The following is a 22,664-nucleotide window of genomic DNA, read 5'->3' as shown; positions in this document are numbered from 1 at the left end:
GTCCTGGCTACTAAGATCACTCTCTGTCCACACATTGTATCTGCCACTTCCAACAGCCCAATAAGAACCCGTTCTGGGCTGGGTTTTCAGCACAGACTTATTTGACCTGCTTCCCAGGCACCTCCCGCCTTCGCCCCTCACCTCTCCTCCCTCCCCTCAGACCCCGGATGGCCCTTCCCCTCGGTCCCCTTCTCACCGACAAGCCGCTGCTGCGGGTGGAGCCTCGGAGCCACGCTGCCAGGTTGCGCTGGAGCAGAGACAAGAATACGAAAGAAGAAAGGAGCAGAGACTACCCACGTTCTTAACTTCCAAGGGACCCCAACTCAACCGGAGCGGAAGTGACCTAGCTCATAACCGGAAACGGAAATGGGGCGTGGGTCCAGGTCGCCGCCATGTTGTGTGTGGCAGGTTGATATTGCAGCCCTGAGACTGAGCTCCAGCTGCACCTCCCTCCCTCCTTTCCTCTCTCTGTTTCTAATGAATATTTATTGACCTCACTAGGTGCCAGGCACTGTGCTGTGTGCCAGAACCCGTTGCACAGAGCGCTTTCTCTCCTGACATTCAAACTTCCTAGCCATGGACCCTAAAGGCGTGTTTGCTGCAGTTTGAAGCATGAGGCCCACGAAGCAGCTGGGCCCATTTGGTTTCAGGACATCTTCCAAGGCTCGTTGGACTTGGGTTACTTGGGCTAGAGAGTGGCATGGTAAACGGCAGAGGGAGGGTTCAAGAGATAGTAAGGAAGTAGGCGGTGGTGGGCTGAGTGTGTGAAGTGTGCAGAGCTGTGTGACTGCCAGGCCTGGGCTGATAGCTGGGTGACTGTTGGGGTACCAGGTACTGAAAGGGAACACATCCTGAAAGGAGGAAGAACAGGTTTGTATGAAGTTTGGTTTTAGACATGCTGAGTCTTTGGGACCCTCTAGTGGAGAAGCTCAGCAGGATGTGCCAGGTGGGATCTCTTAGGTCAGAGGCCAGAGCTAGAAGTGTGTGTCTTAGGTTTGTGCATGGGGGTGGGAATAGAGCAGAAGCATGAAAAAGAAAAAGAGCAGGTAGCCTTAGGAGGAAAACCAGGTGACTATAGTATTTCAGGAGGCAAGGGAAGGTGCTTCAAGTAAGGGTAGTCAACTGGGCAAGTAATCCTGAGAAAGTAGTGAGATGAAGACAGAAATGTCATGTCTAAACAAATATTGCATTTAGCTAGAACAGGTTCCTTGGGATGGTGGGAGGAGGCAGCTTGGGGTGATGTAAGAAAATGTGAGGGTGATGGTTACAAAATGGGGACAAATGAGCAAATATAGGCCTTTCAAGAAGTTGCCTATGAAGAAATGAGAAGAATACTGGAAGGAAGATGTTGACGTTTCTTAATTATTATTTTTTTTTAAGATTGGAGAGGCATAAACTTGTTCACTATTGAGGAGTAGGAGCCAGGGATTTGGCATATTCAACAGCCTGTGACCAAATTGACCTGTGGCCCAAGAGTAGTTTATGAGAACGATTCTTAAGAAAGCAGGACAGGAGGAGAGAGGGTATGCAGAGCACAGGTGGAGGGGCTTACCTCGGGTAGTAACTCTGGGAAAGGAAGGTGGGGTGGGGGCAGGCACAGGTAGATTTGTGGGATCTGTGCTGTTGAGCAGATTGTGCATTTCACAAATCCAGGGGGCACTACTGACTGCAGTGTCATCTTAATTTTGAATAGTAATCATGATTATTTCCTGGCAGATGATAGTAAAGAGCCTCGAAGGAAGGGTGTTTCTTTCTTATTCACACAAAGTGGCCATAGCAGACATGAGTGGAATTTGAGTGCTGGAAGTTGAGGTCTTGCCTGTCTCATGGTGTGTATTCTGCTTGGAAAAAGGAGGTGAGTTAATTGAAGGAAGGGAATGGAGTCTCTGAGAGACTTGTGGACAATGGAGAAGGTGTGCATAATTGTTGTAGTTGGGGGGAAGGCAAAGAAGAACAAGCAGATTTTAGCCATGTAGAAACCAGACATGTGAGGTCTGTATGGGCAATGGGTGAAATCACCAGTGTTCACATTACCTCATTTTATTGAAGCATTTCTAGTAAAAAGAGGTAGCTTTTTGCCTCTGGTGTAATGTTTTCGCAGGCGGAGTGGGGTGATCTAAAGCTTACTGATCATTTTGTCTCCCACTACAAACTTGTTTTCCATTTGTTTTGAAGAACACTGGGATGCTGCCCCTATTTCATAAGGAAATGTGCTTTGTGAAAGTGGAATCAGAGGCAGCTTTTAAAATACATCAGGAATTCTGCCACCAGGAAGATGGAGTACATGTGCTTTCCCCTTCTTCTCCCACAAAGTACAACTAAAAAGCTTGGACATTATGTGAAAAAGAAACGTAAGAAGACTGAGAAGTGGAGAGGAGACACAATGACTAGGAATATGGGGACCCCAGGAGCAGCACGGTGACAAGCTGCCTGGGATTTTTTTTCATCATATATCCCAGACTTGGACATGAAGAAGCTGGTGACCCAGAAATGCTAAGGGATATAGACGCCCCCCTCCAAAAATCAGAGTGCACTGTATGATTCCCATTATATAAAATTCTGGAAAACTCAAACTAATCAAGTGACAGACATCAGATCAGCAATCACCAAGGAATGGAGGTGGGAAAAGACAGGATGGAGAGACTATAAAGGGGGCAGGAAGAATCTTTTGCGGGTGATGGATGTATTCATTATCTTGAGGGTCATAATGGTTTCATGAGTATATACATACATATGTCAAAACGTATCAAGTTGTACATTTCTAAATGTTCAGTTTATTATAGTTTACTTAAATAAAGCTTTAAAAAGAACCCACTGTTAAGCCTCATCCACTCTTAACTTTTGCCATATGTATTTGTTGTGGATTTTTCCAAACCTTTTTCCCTCCATTTCCGAGATGTAAGTACTAGGAAATTGAACTCGATGTTCTCAGACGTGATTTTATTTTACTAAGTTGTTATCTATAAAATCATGTAACCTTATTTTGTGTACTTAACATTTTTCATAAATAGAGTATCATTCTGTAACTTGCTTTCTTTGTTTAACATATTTATGAATAAATTATTTAATTTTAACAAAATGTTGGGGCAAGTATTATTACCATTTTACAGATGGAGAAACTGAGGCTCACCATGATTAGCTAAGTTGCCCAAGATGAGTGACGAAGCCAGGATTGAACCAGGTGTGACCTAAGTCAAAATCAAAGCTTCAAAAAGTGAGCCAGTTCCTTTCAAGGGCAGGGAGCTTTCCCGCATGGGGCTCCTTTGGTTGTGTCTTCTGGTGCTGCTGTGAACAGCACCCTTCCAGGCTATTTGCTCTTCTGGACCTCTCTGGCTTGACTTGGGTTGGGCTTCTTGCCACCTCCAACTATACCTATGCCAGAACCAAAACCCAGCCCCTGTGCCATGCCTTTCTCCTTTGACTTGGTTCTTCTGTCCTAAACAACCCTTTCTCTCCTTGTCCTGATAGGGATTCTTTTTTTTTTTTTTTTTTTAAGATTTTATTGGGGAAGGGGAACAAGACTTTATTGGGGAACAGTGTATACTTCCAGGACTTTTCCAAGTTAAATTGTTGCCCCTTCAATCTTAGTTATGGAGGGCGCAGCTCAGCTCTAGGTCCAGTTGCCAGTTGTTAGTTGCAGGGGGCGCAGCCCACCATCCCTTGCAGGAGTCGAGGAGATGAACCGGCAACCTTGTGGTTGAGAGCCCACTGGCCCATGTGGGAATCGAACCGGCAGCCCTCGGCGCTAGGAGCACAGAGCTCCAACCATCTGAGCCACCAGGCAAACCCCTGATAGGGATTCTTAACCTGTGTCATGCCAGGGAGCCCTTGGGCAGTCTGACAAAGCCTCTGGGCACCTCGGAATAATACTTTTAAATGGTTGTAATACATAAGATTACAATTATATTGAAATACTTTTATCAAAATATTTTTTGAAATTGTGAGAGTCATGTATGCTTCTTTATTAATGCCTTACATAACAAGTTCTAGCAGTGGGTTTAATAACCAATTTTGAATGAGCATGAGCATAGACTTTATTTCAACATGTCAGCAATAACTACAATATGATATAAAAATATCTGATTTATATTGATGACAACAAGGCCTGGTAATAGTACTATGGTTTGTTCTACTTTCCAAACTGAAGTGCTAAATTTCAGTTAGAAGTTAGTGAACATAAATTTATTTTTTCCCCGCAAGTTCACAGACCCCCTGAATTTCCTCATGGACGTGTTAGGGCTCTGTGGACCCCAGGATAAAAGTCCCTGGACTTGCATTTCCCCAGAGAGCAGAACCATGGAGTGGAGGATGTTGGAAGCAACTGGGTTTAGGATGTTCTTGGTGGGTTTACAGGCGGACAGACAGCTGATCTTGGGACCCCAAATTTTATGTTAAAGGAATACGTCTTTCCGTTTTCCTGATCAGGAGCTACAGTGGGGCCTCATGCACGGCTACGTACAGAGGAACTTCAAAAACAGATGCTGACAAAAATAACCTTTAACTCTTAGATTTAGGGCAGAGCATGATATCAAAGGCCTGAGCAAAGTTTTGCAAATTTTCATTTGTCAGAAATCTGTGCGGCATTTGTTACAGACACATTTTCCTTTCCAAAGAAAATTATTTCATGACTTCAGGTAAAAGTAAGTCCCCAGCAGACTACCCGCGGCTTTCACCAACGCCCCTGGCAGGGGCCCTCTGGTTCCCGGCCTCAAAGAACATCCTGCAGTTTTCCAGGAGCCCGCGGGGTCTACTTTAAACAGATCAGCCCTGTGTTTTGTCAGTTGTGAAGCTCACCGTACTTTCAGTCTCCCTGTTGCTCAATTAACCGCTGACAATTCTTTTCAGCGTGGCAGGGCCCCGGGCCCTTTTCTCTCTGCCTCATTATTTTGTATATTTTGAAATGCTGGCTTTTTAAGTTAAAGGTCAATTTTACTGCTTTTCTGGTGAGAGAGGGAAGCATACTTGCTCTTGGTAGGAACATTAGAAAATACAGATTAGAATAAAAAAATCCTCCAATGCGGTTGTACCCAATTGTACCGCATCAGCAGTATGTGAGCATTTCAGGGCTACATCTTTGGACGCATTTGGTATTTTGTCACATTCACGGTAGCCATTATTCTTAAATTTGCATTTCACGTGTTTATTGGTCCTTTGGAGATCCTCTTTTTAAAATGCCTGTTCGAATCTTTTACACATTTTTTTTTCTTTTTTTTTTTTTTAGGGAGCTGTATTTCTATTTCTTTTTGATTTATCAGCAGGGATTTGTTATACATTCTGGGTATATAACAATATAATAATATTCCTTTGTCAGGTATATGAATTGCAAGTGTCTTCTCCAAATCTGTCATTTTGCCTTTCACTCTCTTAACTGTGCCTTTTAATGAACAAAATAATTGAAATAAAATCCAATTTTTTTCTTGGTGGTTGGTGCTACCGTTACATTTTTTAAGGTAAGCATTTGGGCCGTCTCACTGAAATTAAGATGCATCGATGCCTTGTTTATTCTGCTTAGCTGCTCTGTGCGGACCTGGGGCATGCAGGAGAGGCCTGTGTGTTGCTAGAAAGTACTACAATGTTCAGAACAGCATTGTTCAATAAACATATAATGCAAGTCACAAGGGGCATTTAAGTTTTGCTAGTAGTCACAGTTAAGAAAAGTAAAACATAACAAAATAAAACAAAAAAGTAATTCAATCCAAGTGAAATTAACTTCGTTTTGGTGGTATATTTTATTTAATCCAGTATATTCTAGAACCCAGACCCTTTCGATATTTTAAAATTTTCCTTGTTTTAGTTTTTCAATTTAAATGTTAGTCCCCCTCGCCATGTGACAAGTGCTTAGCAGCCACGTCACTCTGGTGGCTACCATAGTGGACAGGCACAGGTTGAGAGGTTGACAATGAGCTCTGGAGGCAAATGACCTAGGTTCCAATATGGCCCTGTCCCTTAATAACACTAGCTAACATCTGTGCACTGCTTCCTCCGTACCAGGCCCTGTTCCTAAGAACTAAAGATATGGAGCAATTAAGGTATACCAGGTACTGTATATGCATTATCTCATTTAATCCTTCGCAAACCTTATGAAGGTAATATTCTTACCACGTGTGGTGGTTAATTTTGTGTGCAAACTTGGCTATCGTGCTCAGTTGCTTGGTCAAATGCAGGCACGGATGTTGCTGTGACAGTATTCTTTAGATATGATTAACATATAAATCAGTAGACTGATTAAAGCAGATTACCCTCCATAATGTGGGTGGTCTTCATCTAATCAGATGAAGATCCTAAAAGAAAAGACTGAGGTCCCCCCAAAAGGAAGGGATTGTGCCTCTAGTCTAGACTGTGTTTTGACTCAAGACTAAAACATTGACTCCTACTGGAATTTCCAGCCTGCCAGCCATCCCACAAGTTTTACATTTGCCAGCCCCCACAATCACATGAGCCAATTCCTTAAAATAAAATCAATCTTTTCCTCTCATATATCTGACATACATACAGGCTATGTATCCATAGGGATATTGGTTCTGTTTCCCTGGAGAACTCTGATTGATATACCACCCATCTTAATTCCCCTCAGTGGGGAAACTGAGGTAGCCTGGCTCCAGAGCCCATGCTCTCTACCCCTCTGCCCCTTCCAGCCATCTGGAAAACTGCTTACTTTCTCTAAGTTTCATTTTTTTCATTGGTAAACTAAGACAAATAATAGTACGTACCCAATAGGATTGTCATGAAGAATGTTCAAGATAATAGAAGGGATCTGGCATGTGGCAAGCGCTCAATAAACTTTATTGTTATTTATTGTTGCCTTCCGTCTTAAAATACTCTGAGCCCGACTGATTACTGGTTGCACTGTAGATACCAAAGAATTAAAAGGAAGGACAAGGTCGAGAAAAGTGTGTATTATATTATACTTATTGATGGGCTTTATTACAGATGCTTTGAGAACACATTTTGGCGGTGCCCATGTCCATAAAAATTGCCATTTTTCAGGGAGTGCCTACCACGTGCCCAGTACTCAAATTCCATCCGCTCTTGAAATCCTCACATTCATCTTCCTGGGCAGACGGCATTGTCATTTCCCAGTTTACAGATGAGAAACTGAGGCTCTGAGCGACTTGAGAAAGTCACCCAGTTTCTAAGTGACAATCAGGAAAATAATTTTCCACTACCTTCCTATCCCCCAGCCATCAGGTTATTTGTTTTCTTTATTCTTTACGAAGCAGTATGTAAGTGAGATGAAATTAACATCCAGTCCGTGTGGGGAAATTGAAAACTTAATCATCCCTTCTCCCGCATTTTTATTTACTGCTGGGTGCACACATTCGTAATTCAGCTTTGAGACTGTCATATACTCTTATAATGTGTTTTTTTTTCTTTGCAATTTTGTGCAGGTAATCCTAAAGAGGATTTTTCATATTATTGTGTATGATCAAAATTGAAGGTAGCTTGTAAAAAAAATGAATAGTTAATAACTGAGAGAGCCTTGTGTTCTTTGAAAATATTTGCTGTTAAATGAAAAGAGACTTCAGAATATCAGTCCATTTCATTTTGTTTATTTCCCCCGCCCGCCTTCATTCTTGTAGTTACCCCATACATTTCAAATTGCTATAATCCACAGACCAATTTTAAGGTATTTCTTTGAGTTATGCTCATAAATGTTGGGTTTTATAGAAAGATTATTTTTGCATGTTTTCATACATTTTCTCCTCCGTGCTCCTTTTTTGATGTCAGGGCTCTATAAATCCTGTGTAATATGACTTTCATTTGTGAGGCTTAACACAGAAATCATTGTTAAGGCTACACCAATCCTCCTTCTATTTGTTCAGTGATTATCTTTTTCTGTCCAAATGAACCAAGCCCTCTAGTCCGAGGATTTGTTAAAAAAACAAGTCCAAAAAATAGAAATCAAACGTCAGTGGGGGAGCTCAGGTTGTATCTAAGGCCTTCTGTATCTTTGCACCCACACTTCTGTGAAGTGTCTTCTGTGAGCTGATTACGTTGGATATGGAAGTGAAAGTGTGTGTTTTTGAGTGGTAATTCTACCATGTTTATTCTGAGGTTGGATGCTGCAACCTTCGAGCCCTGGTGTTTCTATGTACATGATTTTTGCCCAGCATAGTTACAATGGGCTGTTTTAAATTAGACTTTCATTTATACTTGAATAGTTATGTTCCTAACTGGACCGTTAACGGCTATATTTCATTGAAAGGGCTGTGTGATGACCTGGAGTGCCACACCCCCTGAGATATAGCCTTTTTTCCTTTTCGTGATCTCTTACCTTTCTCTCATTTTCATGAGCAATTCTTTGCCCTGCTTCTGAGAGCTAAGAGAAGACAGCAACAGAACTGCAGATAGCATGCTTGGAAGAGTCTGGATTTATTATGCTCAAATTACAATCTATGAATATTCATTAAGCTCCTGCTGTGTGCAAAGCTTTGTTCTAGACCCTGCGTAGAATGATCAGCACGGTCCCCTGAAGTATCTGTCCCTGAGGTATAATTTACTACTATTTTCCTGACGTTAGTTAAGCAATATACATCAAGCCTTAAAAATGTGTGTCGCCTTTGAGCTGGTAATTCTCCCCTTAGAAAAGTAACTTAGGAGAGTAAATGAGGATGTGGATAAATATGGAGATAAAAGAATGTTCTCCACAATTGTTTAGAATAATGAAAATTGGGAAACAGCCTAACGGACCAATAGTAAGGGGCGCATAAATTAAGATCTTGTGTGCCCATACGGGGATATTATATAGCCATTGAGAATAAGATTGCCGATTATTGACATGGAAGGACATAATTATATATGGCCATGTGAGGACGAATATAATATGACTATATTGCACTCTTAGGAGAAAGGCCAGATGGATACATAACAAGTGTAAAGAGTGGTTATTGTAGCATGGTACGATCGTAAGTGCATTTTTATTTTCTTCCCTTCGTTTCCCTTACCTGCATTTTCTAATTTTGCTCCAGAGACTAGGTGTTGCTTTTGAAGTTGGAACATTCTATAGCAGTGATTTTTAATGCAAATAAATTAAAGGCGTCTATCTGTGTGCCGTTATGTGCTGTGCAGGAAGGACACACCCTGGCGACATTCAGTGTTCATGGAACAATCCAGTTGCATGGAGCCATTCTGCTTTGCTGTGACACACTGTCCTCCCTCCCCTGACCCTCCCTGCCCTGCCTGGAGCTTTGTAGCCTGACTTCAGAAAGCCATACCCTCCTTCTTGCTCAATGCAAATTACAGGTCAGATCAACACTGGCTCACACAAAACTGAATTTACTTTTCCTCCTGGCTCAAGAAACCTATCACCTTGGTATCTGACTCTGGCCTCCTGGACCTGGTCTCAGGAAACCTCCACTGTGTAGGATCCCGTCCGTGAACCTTTGGAACTCTGAGCCTGCAGGGGACACAGACAATGTCAACTCTGGAATAGGAGATAATGGCTTTCCGTCACCTACAGGGCAATGTGACTTTGGGCTTGGCCACATGACTTGCTTGGGTCAATGGATATGAAGTGACACCTATTAGTAGAGATGACGTGATCACATTCTTGAACTGTGCTTGCACATTGGGCCTGTCTTATGCTCCAGTGATTGTCATGAGAAGACAAGCCCCAAGTGGATACCACCCCTTCACCTGGGCACCAGGGGGAGACAAGTGGCCCCTGGCCCAAAGAAGATGGGACAGAGCTGAACCCAACCTGCAAAATGGACAAACTGGAACCTGGAAGCATGAGTCCAGGCCAGCCCAGTCAAGTTGCAGATGACTCACTGACCGTGAGTATGAAAACAAAGGATTTTAGTTTTAAGTCACTGAGTTTTGGGGTGGGTGTTATGCAGCACTCTGTAGAAATAGCTGACTTATACAGTTTTCTCTTCCTCTTTCTTTTCCTTCCAAAAATATTTCAGCAGCAGCTATGTGTCAGGACCTAGGGTAGGGTCTGGAGATACTGTAACAGTGTATAGGCCATCTGAGCATCACAACAACCCTGATCATATCACTGTCATCTGCATTCTACAGATGTGGAACTACTGCACAGAGAGGTTAAGTCACCAGCATGAGGTCACAGAGCCAGCAAGTGGCAGAGCTGGAGTTGAGAGTTAGGCAACGTGGCTCCAGAATCCCTACTCACACCCACTCTACTCCCGGCCTCTTGTGGTCACTCTGATTCAGCAACAACCTCATATGACGGAAGGACTCCCAACCTGTAGGCTGCCTGTGGCTATGGAAGGAACAACATGAATAAAGTAGGCTGTCAAGGGGTGGCTGCCTCCTTTCCTCTCCATCTGTCCCTAAGCTCTCAGAGAAGATTTACCTTCATCAATATGATTGCATGGGGTGGGGGGTGTTGGTAAAGTACCTTCTGTGGGCCAAATCTACCCACAACCTAATTTTGTATGGCCTGCAAGCTAAAAATGGTTTTTACATTTTTAAATCGTTGGAAAACGATCAAAAGAAAAAATGTTTTTTGACACATGAAAATTATATGAGATTCAATTTTCCTTTTTAAACAGACTTTATTTTGGGATCAGTTTTAAGTTTACAGAAAACTTGAGCAAAAAGTACAGAGAGTTTCCATATACGCCCTTCCCACCACCACTCAATTTCTCCTATTATTATTATCTTGCGTTAGCCAGATACATTCGTCACAATGGATGAGCCAATATCGATACATTGTTATTAACTAAAGTCCATAGTTTGCGGTGGGGTCCACTCTTAGTATTGTACATTCTATGGGATTTGGCAAATGTATAATGACATGTATTCACCATTATCGTGTCATACAAAATAGTGTCACTGTCCTAAAAATCCTCTACATGAGTGCATAGGCTCCACCCATTCATCCCCCTCTTCTTCCCTCTAAATTCCTGACGTCCACTGACGTTGTTACCATCTCCATAGTTTTGCCTTTTCTAGGATGTCATATAGTTGGAATTATGCAATACGTAGCCTTTTCAGATTGGCTTCTTTCATTTAGTAATATGCGTGTAAGTTTCCTCCATGTATGAGTTTCTGTGATTTGTTAGCTCATCTCTTTTTATTTCTGAATAATATTCCATTGTCTGGCGGTACCACAGCTTGTTTATCCACTCACTTACTGAAGGACAGCTTGGTTGTTTCCAAAGTTTGGCAAGTATGAATAAGGCTGCCATAAACATTGCTGGACAGGTTTTGTGTGGACATACATTTTCAACTCCTTTGGGTAAATACCAAGGAGAGCAATTGCTGGATCATATGGGAAGAGTATGGTTAGTTTTGTTAGAAACCGCCAAACTCTTCGAAGTGGCCGTATCATTTTGCATCCCCCCAGCACTAAGAGTTCCTGTTGCTTCACATCGTTGCCAGCATTTGGTGCTGTCAGTGTTTTGGATTTTAGCCATTTCTACGAGGTGCATAGTGGTATCTCACCGTCATTGTAATTTGCAGTTCCCCAATGACATATGTTGTTGAGCATATTTTTATATTCTTATCTGCCACCTGTGTATCTTCTTTGGTGAGGTGTATGTCCAGATTTTTTGCACATTTTTAAATTAGATTGTTTGTTGCCTTATTATTGAATTTCAACCATTCGTTATACATTTTGGATACCGGTTCCTTTATCAGGTGTATTTTGGAAATATTTTTCCCCTGTCTGTGGCTTGCCTTTTCATTCATTCTCTTAACAGTGAAAGTCAAGTTTTAGCATCCATCAAAATTTTATTGGGACACAGACATGCTTATTTGTTTACGCATTGTCTATGGCTAATTTCAGGCTATAGCAGCACAGTCGCCGCAGAGCCCAACACCAGCAAAGCTGAAATATTTACTAGCTGTCCCATTCCAGAAAAGTTCGTTGACCGCTGATTTAGAGCATCTCCATTCCTTCCTTAATGAGCCTGTCATTCCCAGAAAAGCAATTCTCGTGGGAAATCATTACTGACTTCTACAGTCGCTGGGTTGAAGTGTGTCAAGTTCTGGCCCAACAGGCCACTTTCTTTTTCTTTTGTATTACTACTCTTCTATAGCTTGTTTTCTGACCTCAGGAGGCCTTGCTCAAATCTTCGTGAGTGGAGAGACCACTGCTGGGGCAGACTGAGCGGTCCCACCTTTGGGGTTACTTATCTGTTCTCCCTCCTCTGTGTGGGTCCCGCCCAATGCCTCTCACTTTCCCACGCAGGGCCCTGTAGCCACGGCTTCCGGTGCAGGGAGTTGATTGCCCCCTAGAGGTGAATCCTTGTTAGTACAGGAACATCAATCCTAGAGGCATGAAGGCTTGTCAGCCCAGCCTTCCCAAGGCAGGTTTCCACATTCTCCACTTCCCAGCCCTCCGCATGGACTCACTTTTGTCTTTGTGATTGAATTTCCCTCCAAAGTTTTGAGGATCACATACTGCAGATTTCTCTCATTCTATTTTCTCCTCCCCACAGCAGTAATCAATTCCAGCATGGGGGTGTCAGATAATTCGAACAGGCTCCACGACATTTGCATTTTTCAATTTCCACATAGCTGCCAGTCTGATTCCCCCAACCCCCATATTTTTTTGCCTTTCATTTTTTTCATGCCCTTAACATTTGGTCCTATTTTCTTTCCTTTTCCAATAAGTGAAAAGAATGAAAATCTAGAAAAACATAGGCAGATGTATGTTCTTTTTCTTACTAAGTTTTCACTCTAACTATAATGGTGTGACAACAAGTGAAGAGAAACAGAGAGACTTACACACTCTGTCTGGTTTTTCCTCTCCTGCCAGTTATTTTTGACAGCTTGGCATCTGATGTAAATCAATTTTTTCCCAACGTGCATCTTCTGCCTCCTAGAAGATCAGGAGCGCTCAGGCAAGCCACAGACTGCCTGCCTGGTTCCTAGGTGTTAATAAAAATAACCATTATTATTATAATTTATTGAGCACTTATTATGTGCCAGCACTTTTCTAAGTACTTTACATTTAAAGGCATTGAAAAGAAAGCAAGCTAGGCAGCTCTCTGTCCTGCCCTGCCTTCATATCATAACTGGAATAAGAGGTTGATCAGCCTGGACTCTGAAATCTGGTGGAAATGAGTGAGGAGGAAAAAGGGGTGCACCCCCCCCCTCCAGGCGACTGATGCCAGGAGGGCATGTCGGAGGGGAGAGGGGAAGCAGCCTTAACTGACTGAGCTTAAGAAAACCTGACCTTGACAGTTTACCTTGATCAGCAAGATTAAGTTTCCACGCCCAGGGAAGATGGGTTTTGAGAGTTCAATTCCCTTGGAGAGAACTTGATGCTCTCTAAAATGTATGCTTGCTGAACAAGAAAAAACATTCTCTTCATAAAATATTCGAGTAATGCTCAATGTTAGCTAATGTATGGTGAGGATTTACTATGTGCCAAACACTGATCTAACATTTTGCACGTGATATAGGCCAAGGTCCTTAGTTGCAGACAACAGAATCCACATTAGCACGTTTACGCCAACAGACATTTATTAAAGTGTCTTTATTAGGTACCTTATGGATGCTCTGACAGGTCCAAAGAATCAAGCTTGAATGCTACTCAGACTCAGGACAGTACTGGGCAACCCTTGATTCAACAGAACCCTAAAAATGCCTCAACTCACTGTAAGACTGTTCAGACAGAAAGCTCTGCTACCGACACTTGCCAATCACCACCCATGGTGTTTGGGACCGAACGTGCAAAATTCCTTCCCATTTCTCCAGAAGATTTAACACCTCTGCCTCTGTGCTTTCTAGAAGGTCCAGTCTCCCAGCCTGTAGTCCAGTCTGCTAGCCTGTGGCCACTTCTGACACTGCTTACTTTCACATCTGAGTCCTGCGTGAGTGCAATGGGTTGGGGGAAACTAGGCCACATGCCTGCACCCCAGCTGCAAGGGAGTCTGAGGAATTGGGTTTCCAGGTTTTCAGCTTTGATAGGACAGGAAGGCAGTCTGGAAGTGAATCAGAATAGATGCTAAGTCAGCCACACATGCACAAAAATTACCATTTTCCACATGAAGAAACTGAGGTGCAGAAGAATTGCATCTTTTGATTCTCTTTGAATCTTGCTGGTCAGGAATGAGCTCCACTCCTCCTGTTTGGGGATTTTTACCCCTGTTTTCCTTTAGCATATGAAAGACCCAGGTACAGAATGTTCAAAAAGCATACTCCATCAGGAAACCCACCCCCAAATCAAGAAGAGGTCATAGTTCAAGGACATTTATCTATTCCAGGAGCACCGTAGCCTGCCATCTCGTTTCTGCATTTTTCTCTCAAGTTGCCATCTGCTTTCTGGATAGAGGATGTATGTTAGGACTTAGCTCCTCTCTTGGGACCTCTCACCCATTTTTTAGTTGCTGTGTTAGTTCTTTTGGCTTCTCTTCCATTTTTAGGATGTTTTCCTTTGTGTGTGTAACTGTAACTCTCTATCTTTTCAGAAGCAAGGAGGCTATGATTTCAGATTGAAGTCCTTATGAAATGACGTTTTGATTCACCTACAGAATTGTTCCCATTTGATTCTTGAAGCTGTGCTTCATCTTCCATTAACTCTGGAGAACTGTAGCAGCAGGGCAGGATGCATTTCCACGGAACAATTTAAGAGGTTGCCCTTTCTCTCAGAGGCCAAACACAACTTCAGTCTCACTATGCTGGTGAACTCTTAATCTGCCTTTGTTCAGCCGTGAGCAGGCTCAACTGTGACAGATCCCTCGGAAATTCTCCTGTCTCCTGCCTGTTGCTCTTCCTTCTCATATATGGAGGCCTAAAATAAAGACTGACATTGAGATGCATTATTAATACCGGTAGCAAGGCCTCAAACCAAGCAAAACTCAAAGAAGGGAAGATCAAAAATTCTTCAATGAAGGAAATTACCCACAAATTACTCAAAAATTTTGAGTTCCAAAGAATGGATTCAAGTCAACAAAGAGTATTCAAATTTAAGTTCTAACATAGATCATGCAACTGGAAACTAGAGATGCCAGGTGCTCAAGGGGTCTTAGTGATTTGGGGCAACATAATGCCCTCTGCCTCCTTTCTTCCCTGCTGACAGAAGTCTGGTTTTGTTTATGTAAACGGCTCAAAGCCTTTCGTCCCAGGAAAGGAGGGTCCTCAGCAGCCCCACTGGGCTAAGGCGGTCAGTTTGATCCCATTTCAGCAATTGGTCCTCGATGTGCCATGTGACCTATCTCTAGCCAATGGGATAGTGGAAGCCTCCTATAGGGCCTCTGGGGAATATTTTCTACCTGGATAAAAGCGCCATGGCAAGAAAGCCTTTTCTCCCTGCTCCTACATCCTGTCCTGAATGTAGACTGTGACTCATGGAACCGAAACTGCCATGTGTGACCAGGAAGAAAGGCCAAGCGAGCTGCAGGGATGTATAGCCAGAGCCCTGTCATTTTGAACTTCTTATCTGAGCTAATTAAAGATCTTCATTGGTTAAGTCAAGTCAGGGGTCAGCAAACTCTTTCTGTAAATGGCTGGACGGTAAATATTTTCAGTTTTCCGAGCCAACTATTCATCTTTGCTGTTGTAGTATGAAAGTAGTCATAGGCAATACACAAATGAATGAGTGTGGCTGGGTTCCAATAGCACTTGATTTATAGACACTGAAATTTGAATTTCAAATTTGCACATGTCATGAAGTAGTAAGAAATTCTCTTGATTTTTGTCAGCTGTAAAAATTATTCTTAGCTCGTGAGCTGCACAAAAACAGGTGGCAAGCTGGATTTGGCCGCTGGGTTGTCACTGTCACTGGATTTTCACTTACTGGAAGCTGAGTGCCTTCTAGATGGTTTTGGTATCCAACCTTCCATTTCTCAGATGACAAAGCTGAGGTCCAGACAGGTGACACTGTCAGGAGTAATAATTCTAGAAAAGCTCTTGACTCCAAGTCCAAGATTTTCCCCAGAATACAGGACTGCTTCCAGCTCATTCACACACCACTTATGGTTTTTCACCATTTATGTACATGTTCCTTCATGTACATAACTGCGTTTCATTCACACAAAACATATCGAGACCCAAGAGGTCTAACTTTTATTGAGGACTTACAAGCCAAGCACTTTACGTTACTTAATCCTATGAAAAGGAGGTAGAGATTATTATGCCCACTTCACATATGAGTAAATGGAAGCCCTTAGAGAGCTGCACCATGCCTAACTTTACCTGGGGAAGAGATGGACACGAGTCCCGCTCCGTCCTTCCCGCCACATCTCATCTCCTCCCGTGCTCCAGGTCTCAGAGCTGGGTGTACCCCAATGAAGCAGACTGTCATGCGAGGTGTCATGCGGGGTATCTGCTCCCACTCCCCACATAAGAACACAGGACATGGTGAGGCCAAAAAGGAACACCCACGGAGCCATAGATAGGGGAGTCATACCACTATATTCTCGCCAGCGGCCGGGCAAGACACAGGAAGTAGGAGCCACATTGTCCGCAACCTGCCATCCACTTCTCTGCCTGCCAACCAAGCAACCGACCAACGCAGTCACGGCAGTTATATCAGTGGCTAATTGGCTAACCGGTTACAGCTGATGGCCAACCAGTCACAGTTGTTGGCCATCTATCTACTACCCGAGGCAGCACCTTTCCATGTGAGGCCAAGAGCCTGGAAACTGCTCTTTGGGACTCTGTCCCCACACAGACGTAGCCCCTTTTCTTCAGCCACTGCATATATGCAAGGGAACCCTGGAAGAGCATACAAAGACATTTATTTTTCCTTTCTGAAACTAAACTGGGCTCCTTTTTACCAGTTCTGGTGGAGCTAGAAACAGACCAGGTGAAATAAGGCGACATTCATCATCTTGACCACTAGAGGACGGCAAGAGGCCATGTTTATAAAGCAGCTCATTGCCTTTTCTCCATGATTCCTTTGGGAGTTTGTGGGAAACTAAAGGGGAAAATGTGTTTCAGCCTTTTATTGCAACATCCTCATTTTTCTGATGGGAAAAGACAGAATCCCACAAGGTTCAGGTTGCTTCCCTAGGATCGGACATCGGGAATCATTAAGTCAATAAATATTATTTGCATATTCATTACTTCACACATATTACTGCACAATCAGTGCTCAGGCGGTGGAGGTACAACAGTGGGCAGGGAAGACACAGTCCCTGTCTGCACGGAGCTGGCAGCTTAGTGGAACACACGGGACAATGAGAAGTTATCACGTCAACTAAATTATTATAGATTGTGGGGGAGGGGCGGGAGAGGGACGGTTGAGAACAGTTCTCTGTGAAAGCGCCATTTACCCCCATCTGAAGATGAGACGTAGGTAGGCTTTCAAGGAGCTGAGGGAGGAGAATGCTAGAAATAAGGAATAGCAAGAGGAAGAGGGCTTGACTTATGCTGCCAACGGGTAGACCAGCAGTGTGGCTGCATGGAGTCCAGGAAGGAAAGGGAGGTGATAATTCAATGATATACTAGTGACCGTGTATTGGACATTCATTAGGTGCCAAGCACTTCGTTGGGGCATTAGCTCACTGTACCACCACCACAAATCTATGGCTTGCCTACTATTATTATCATCCCCGTTTTACAGCCTCAGAGGGGTTAAGCCACTTGGCCAAGGCCACACAGCCTGGTAGGGGCCCAGCTGGGATTGAACTAGGCTCTGACTCCAGCACCCAAGCTCAACCTCGTTCTCCCCAACAAAGGCAGCACGAAGACTAGAACCCGAGTTCGTATCTCCTGGCTGGGACTCTCCCCACCAGCTTCTCTTCCCCTTGCCTTCCAGGAAAGCATCCTTCCACTGTCAGCTCCTGGGCATGGAGGAAGGGATGAAGGCAAAAGGTAAACAATAGAAAGGAGAAGCTTTTCTAGAAAGAGATGATCAAAAGCCAGGATAAGTTTTCCCAAAACTCACATGAGCAATTGTCCCCTTTCAAATACAGTACTTATGAGAAGACACAGATTTCTGACCACAGATTCAAAACAGACTCCTGAGAACCAGAGGAAAGGTACCTTATGTTCCTAAACGCTGCCTCTCAGAGCCTAGAGAAGCCAAGTGGCTGGTTCTCAACACAGGGCTGACCTTCCAGTGCTCCTGGGAAATATATGAAATTACGTGCACTAGCGTGAGCCACCCCACTAGCATACCTACCTTATGGAGTTACGTTCTGCCTTTTGATGAATGACGAAGGTGGCCCTGGAACTTCAGGGCATGTCCTTGATGACTCCGGCCGGTGGCATTGTGCATTGGGGTGTGGGCTTCAAGGGGAAGGCCGCAGAGCAGATCTGGGTCTCCTTCCCCGGCCCAGCTCCCACCCTCCTTCCTGCCCCCAGGACCTTGCAATGGCACACTGGGTACCAGTTCCTCTCTTCCGCCTCCTCTCCACCTGTCTAAACTCTTCCAAGGCACAGCCCCACCATCCCAAAGCTGCCATTAACACCTTCTCCAGAGCTCAGTGTCTCCGTACCCTCCACTCACTCTCCCTTGTAACCTGGACATCTAAGCTTAGCATTTGTTCGACAGGACAAAAGCACAACATTTGGAGTTAGAAAATCTAGGCTTGAGTCACTGGTCCCACCGTGGCAGGCTGTGTGACCTGGGGCATGTCATCACATCTCCCTGAGCTACTCTTAGCCAGGCCCAGGGCTAGCGCAGGGTGGAGTGGTGAACAGGCCCTACCCTCCAAAAGCTACCATTTCAATGTTTGCATCTGGAAAATGGGCATCTTAACAACTACTTGTCCAGCTGGCTGGAAGCATGTTGCAAAATAATATACACACAGGAGATGCTTGTAAATTTGGATGTACCATCCAAGTTTTCTTCCCCACCAATTCCTCCACAATTGCCTTGCTTTGCCCATCTGCAAAATGGGGATAGGAATGCCGGGTTATTTCCAGTCTATTCTAACAGTGTAGCAGAGCAGAGGTAGCACACACAGGCTGCATCTGGGAGCTTCGTCCCTGGGGCCATTCTGTCTGATTTTTCATCTTGGCGTTGCCTTTTCTTATCTTGGAGACCCTGGACAAGTTACCAGAACTCTGGGCCTCAGTTTCTTCATCTAAAAAATGGGAGATGATAACTGCCCATTTCCCAGAGTGGTTGAGGGACCCGTTAGTTTCCTAGGGCTGTTGTAACAAATTGCCTTAAACTGGATGGCTTACAACAGAAATTTATTGTCTCGTAGTTCTGGAGGCTGGAAGTCCAAAATGAAGGTATCGGCAGGGCTGTGGTCCTTCTAAAGACTCTAGAAAAGAATCCTTCCTGGCTTTTCTAGTTCCTGGTGGTTCCAAGTGCTCCTTGGCCTGTGGTTGTATCACTCTAATCTCTGCCCCGTGTCTTCACATGGCCTTCTTCATGTGTCTCTCCTCTGTGTGTCTTTCATAAGAACTCTTGGCATTGGATATGGGGCCTACCTGGATAATCTAGGATGATCTTGAGATCCTTAATTATATCAGCAAAGATGCTTCGTCCCCCTTCCCCCCCCAAGTAGATCACATTCCCAGTTCACCTCCAGAGATTAGGACATGCGTATGTATTTTGGGGGCCACCATTCACCCACTACCACCAAATAAGGAACATGGGACACATTCAGCACAGAGCCAGGAACATGGTAAATGCTCAGTTAATAGGAGCATTGCTGATGTGCAGCCAGAGGTTGTGTCTGAGCTTCCACTGTGGAGACTTGTTTGGCACAAGAACAGAAACCTGGTTGTAGGAAGATGGGTCACCCTTTCCCTCAGGACTCTGGGTTGGTGGCCCGACTTGCCATGCTGCATTTCCCAATGTGCCCAAACTTGTTTCAGCCTTGAGATTCCCCCAATTCTCTCCATTCTAAACTGGTCGTTTTGCAGAAACCACCAATTATTGCAAAGTCTGCATTTTGCTTCACTGAAATTAGACTCGAGGTGTCCACTGGTCACAGGCGAAAGAGAGCAGCCCACCTGGCAGGAGAGGCTCAAATGGCAGCATCAGCAATCTTGACAGGTCGTCCCCTTATTTGGTCTCAGGCTGAAGCCAGTTTGGCCTCATGAGGCAACGCTAGGCATCAGGTTTAAAGGTCAAGGTAGTCTTTCACTGAAAAGAAATGGGACTGGTTTCGCTCTGAGAGTCAGTTCTGTGGCTTACCCAGGTGGGGTGTGTACAAGTTCCAGGGGTACACCTGGTTGAAGGAAGACTGAAAAAAAAAAGAATCACCTGGGTCTGAGGAAGGCAGGGAGGCCGGTGGAGGTTGAGTCTGAGATCCTGACTCTTCTGTGGTGTGATGGAAAAAGAAAGGACAGCTACACTGGTTTCAACCCTGATGGGCCATGTGAGCACTCAGAGCCTTGATGTTCTCAGCTGTTAAATGGGATCATAGCAGGAAATACTCCTTAGGAATGCCAAGCTGCGTGGATACACAGCCGGTGTTCAGTGGTGCCTATTGGTGTTCCCACAGTAGCAGAATGAAGAGTAAAGGGTGGTGGAGGCAATTTTAGGGTGACTGGTTCAGTCCCAGATCAGTAGAAGGCCCAATCTCTGAGCTAGACCTGCTGGTGTTTGGGATGGAAATGAAGCGGAAGGGGCTCCCTCACAGAATGCAGAAAGCTCAAGGGGAAGCCTCTGAGAGGGTTAGTTCTTGAGCCCATAAAGCACTTTCTGTCCCAGAACCAACTTGAGGACTGGAGATAACATCAGAAGAGTAACATTTCATGACTGTTGTGAGACCCTATTTTGACCCCTAGAGATACCTCTAAAATAACTAGTGGTTGTGGTCCCTGCTGGAGTTGCCATTCGGGTATTGGTGTCACTACGGTATCATTGTCCTGGGCTGATGGAGTTCAGTGGTCACCTGTGTTGGAGAACATTTCCCCAGTATCCCCCCTGCTCTGCACAAAACCCCACAATAGAGAGGGAAGCCCCACCCCTGTCCTTACTACACCAGCTTCCAGGACCCTCATCCCCTGAGGCTAACCTCAGAAGATCTGGGCTTTATTTCAGAGGAAGCTGTTTGCTCACCTAGCTGAAGGGAGAATCTTGAGTTAAGAAGCAAGTATCATTTTAAAAACTCTCTTTTGTTCCATGGGTTCAAATGACCATGGTAGTTGCCTTTTCTGGAAAACTGCTCACTTGCCCCCGTGTGATTATTTTCTTTTAAAGCTGAGTAGCACAGATTACCCTCACAGGCGCCCCTTAGATCTATAGCAGTGAACCTGCAGAACTTCTAACACAAAGAGAACGTCTCAAAACAACCAAGGAAAAAAGAAGATTGTTACACAGGAAAGGCCATTCGACTGACCTTGAACTTCTCTAAACCCAAATGGAAGTACAAGATAGTAGAAGGTCTTAACGGTCTTAAAGATGCTGAGAGAAAATCACTGTCAAACCAGAGTTCTATAACCAGTGAAATGAACTTTCAAGTACAAAAGCCAAAAAATAAAGAGAACACTTGCTACTAACAGACCCCCTCTCCCATCAAAAGAGTAGAGATAGTCTTACTTCTTCCTTTCTAATTTGGATGCTTTTTATTCTTTTCCTTGCTGAATCACTCTGGCTAGAATTTCCAGTGCAATATTGAATAGCAGTGGTAAAGGTTGGCATCCTTGTGTTGTAACTTATCTTAAATGGAAGGCTTTCAGTCTTTCACCATTGAGGATGATTTTCGCTGTAGGTTTCTCACATTATTTCATAACATGGTGTCTTATATTGATTGTCTGTCATATGTTGAACCATCCTTGCATTTATGGGGTTAAACCCCTTTGGTCACGGTATATAATCCTTTTAATGTGCTATTGGATTGGATTTGCTTATATTTTGTTGAGAATTTTTGCATCTATATTCATAGGAGATATTAATATTTTCTTTTCTTGTGGTGTCTTTGTCTGGCTTTGTTATCAAGATAATGTTGGCCTCACGCAATGAGTTAATAGATTCCCTCTTCTTTGATGTTTGGGGAAGACTTGTACACTGAAGAGGAAAAAAAGAAGAAACATTGCTTAAAGATATTAAAGGAGATCTAAATAAATGGAAAGACATCCTGTGTTCATGGATTGGAAGAGTTAATATTGCTAAGACGGCAATAATCCCAAGTGACCTACAGATTCAAATGCAATTCCTATAAAAATCCCCGTGCCCTTTAGACAGAAATGAAAAATCTTATCCTAAAATTTATATGGAATTGCATGGGCCCCCCAATAGTAAAAAATTTTGAAAAGAACAAAGTTGAAGAACTCAGACTTCCTGATTCCAAATCTTACGACAAAACTACAATAAGAAAAGCAGTGTGGTACTGACATAAGCAGAGACGTATAGATTAATGGACTAGAATTGAGATTCTACAAATAAACTAATACATATATGATCAATTGATTTTCCACAGGGTGCCAAGACTATTCAATGGGAGAAAAACAGTATCTTCAACAAATGGTGTTGTCACAACTGTATAGCCACATACGAAAAAATAAAGTTAGATTCTTACTTCACACCATATACAAAGATGAACTTAGAATGGATCAAACCTACCTATAAGAGCTAAAACTGTAAAAATCTTGAAAGAAAGCATAGGAGTAAATCTTCATAACATTTGACTTTGCAATGGTTTCATAGATATGACACTAAAATAACAACAAAAATAAATAAATTACACTTTATAAAAATTAAAAACTTTTGTGCACCAAAGGACACTACCAAGAGAGTGAAAAGACAACCCTCAGAATTGGAAAAATATTTACAAGCTATATATCTGAGAGTCTAGCATCTAGAACCTGTTAAGAACACTTACAGCCCAACCAAAAAA

The 22,664-nt window shown here is 43.5% G+C and overlaps 2 long non-coding RNA genes across 8 annotated transcripts in view; one reads left to right on the top strand and one right to left on the bottom strand.

Moving 5' to 3' along the window:
* LOC109455113 (uncharacterized) overlaps window positions 1–347 on the bottom strand; it is a 69,373-nt gene extending 69,026 nt beyond the window's left edge. For 2 of the 6 annotated variants that reach the window (XR_012497576.1, XR_012497578.1), the window contains exon 1: window positions 197–345. This is a non-coding gene — a long non-coding RNA (uncharacterized LOC109455113). Of the gene's footprint in view, window positions 1–196 lie in introns of all 6 variants that reach the window. The other 4 variants (XR_012497579.1, XR_012497575.1, XR_012497577.1 and 1 more) reach the window with 3 other exon arrangements.
* Window positions 348–407: 60 nt separating this feature from the next.
* On the top strand, window positions 408–3,059 carry LOC109455114 (uncharacterized). Of its 2 annotated transcripts, none has more exons than XR_002138568.2 (3): window positions 408–703; window positions 1,717–1,855; window positions 2,176–3,059. It is a non-coding gene; the product is annotated as an uncharacterized LOC109455114 (long non-coding RNA). The 2 variants fall into 2 exon arrangements; XR_012497581.1 differs by having other exon boundaries at window positions 412–663; window positions 2,176–3,058.
* The last annotated feature ends 19,605 nt before the right edge of the window (window positions 3,060–22,664 follow it).

Source organism: Rhinolophus sinicus, linkage group LG06, assembly GCF_036562045.2.
Source record: "Rhinolophus sinicus isolate RSC01 linkage group LG06, ASM3656204v1, whole genome shotgun sequence".
In the NCBI taxonomy this organism is placed as follows: domain Eukaryota; kingdom Metazoa; phylum Chordata; class Mammalia; order Chiroptera; family Rhinolophidae; genus Rhinolophus; species Rhinolophus sinicus.
Note: the sequence above shows the minus strand (reverse complement) of the source record. Positions and strands in the feature narration are given on the sequence as shown.